The following is a 2,472-nucleotide window of genomic DNA, read 5'->3' as shown; positions in this document are numbered from 1 at the left end:
AAATAGAAAATATGATAGATAAAAATAAAGGCTATCAATTGTTAATAAAAATTTCAAACATTTTCGGGAGATGAAGAAACTTTTGACGGATTACCTGAAGATATGAACATTAACGATTTAATATATTTTAAGCACGCACCGATCACTTCGTGGACGTTGAACGTTCTTTCTCTATGTACAAAAATATGCTGACCGATAATCGTCGTGCATTCAAATTTGAGAACATAAGTAAATGTCTTACCATACAGTGCAATAATTTTAACGGTAAAATTACGAAAAAACTTATTAAACATAATAACACCTTTATTAATGTTTTTTTTTTTTATGTTATAGATGAGCATGACGACGATACAGATGAGGGATGAGTAACCCGTGTAAAAATTATTTTTATTATATTAAGTACCTACCTAATTTTTAGATTTTTTTTTGTCTATAATAATAATTTATTAATAATATATTTTATGCATTTTTTAAAAAATATGGCCTAATCTAAATATTATATAATAATCTTAAAAATAATAATTTATGATAGTGACCGTGTGCGTGTGTTTGTGTGTTTGAACCGGTCAGTGGTGGTGGTATCGCTTTCGGGTCTCAACATATAGTTATGCATTTATGTTCTTAAAATATCATTATATATGCATTAAAAATAAAAACCCTAAAATATGATAAGTTAAAATATTATTTTTTGATTCAGTAGAATATGAATCAATTTTTTTTCTAGGTCGGCATTAAAATGAATAAATAGAAAAAAAATACGCAATTTCATAATTATTTGATCCCTATAATTATTACTATAGGAAAATGTAATTACTATAATATTAAGTACACAGTCGGCAAATTTATCATTGAAAGTCAGCAATATTCACTCCACCCCCCCCCCCCCAAAAAAAAAAAAAAAATAAACTCTAGGATCGCCCTTGAATATTTTTTTAATATAAATATATAGATTTACAACACTAACAAATAATTTGAATACAAAAATATGTGCCACAATACCGTGTTCCTACCTAATGGTATTTAATGGTAAATTAATAGTCATCAGAAATAGAAATTTGTTATTATACATTTAGAATTTATGAATATAACCAAGTAGAAACTATGATTGTGCATTCACTAATATACATACATCAACTGTATATTTTTTTTAATCGGAAACTCGGTGATAATTAATAACCATAATATGCATTATTGTATAATGTATTAAGACTTAAGAGTACGCCAAACAAATATTTGTTGTCCCCGTCTTATAAGTGCGTAACATAGCAAATTGCCGCTCAGCAGATCACGTTTACCTCATTTATTTAAATTATAATGAATCGACTTATTATGAAACTTAATAGTAAGAATATTATCTATGTTAGTGCGTTGGTTTTTTACGATAATTCCATTTTTAATTGACTTATGACCGAGTGTTTTTATTTTATATTATACTAATTAAGCATAACTTGATAAAATATTGAAGTATCGTAAAAACCCCACATAAAAACACAGATAATGTTCTTACCATCAAGTTTCATAACAGGTCAATTTACTCTAATTTTTGAACTAACGGAGCTAAACGTGATCTGCTGAGCGTCAATTTGCTATTACCAGCACGTGGAACCCGCATGTATTGTCTCCGTCTTACAAGTGCGTAACATAGCAAATTGTATGCTCAGCAGATCATGTTTAGCACTGTTAATTTAAGAATTAGAGTGAATTGACCTCTTATATAATCTAAAAGTAAGATTATTACTATTATTATTATCAGTGCATTGTCATAGGCTTTTTATTATATTTTATTTTTGAACCGAGTAATTTAAGAATTTAAATTGTTTATACATCATAAAATACTCATAACTCGCTTTAAAATTTAAACTATAGAGTAAAAGTCATATGAAGTTTCCTAGATAATATTCTTATCTTTAAATTTTATGAGAGGTCAATAATTGACCTCTCCCTGTAATTTTTAATAATTTCACTGTAATTTTTAAACTAACGTAGCTAAATTTGGTTGCCTAAGCGTACGATTTGCTATATTACGCACTTGTAAGACATAGACAACACATTTCATACGGACAATTATTTCAACAAAATCGTTCTTAATATTTTGTCAATCATACCGATGGACATAATAACGTGATAAGATTTCCGAAAACTGATTTAAACTCGTTAATAAGTCTAGGTACTTGAGATCGATCCTGCCACTTTTTTAAAATGTTGTTCCTAAACCCTTATAAACATTGTTTGAATATTAAAAAATTACGAAATTAAAAATCTTAAAATGTTATCTGATCGACCTCAAGATTCAAATCAGTTTTCAGAAGTCACATCACTATATCGGTGAGGATTGACAAAAAGTACATACAAATGAGTATTTCCTGTTTACTATTCACATCGCCGAGTTGGTGACTAGAACGCGCGTATGCGGGAGCTTCCCTCTATTTTATTCACGTGTGTGAAATTGGCCCACCCAAATAATAGGATTTA

The sequence above is a fragment of the Acyrthosiphon pisum genome, chromosome A2 (assembly GCF_005508785.2).
Source record: "Acyrthosiphon pisum isolate AL4f chromosome A2, pea_aphid_22Mar2018_4r6ur, whole genome shotgun sequence".
NCBI classification, from domain to species: domain Eukaryota; kingdom Metazoa; phylum Arthropoda; class Insecta; order Hemiptera; family Aphididae; genus Acyrthosiphon; species Acyrthosiphon pisum.
The sequence above is the reverse complement of the archived record's forward strand: the minus strand, read 5'-3'. Positions refer to the sequence as shown.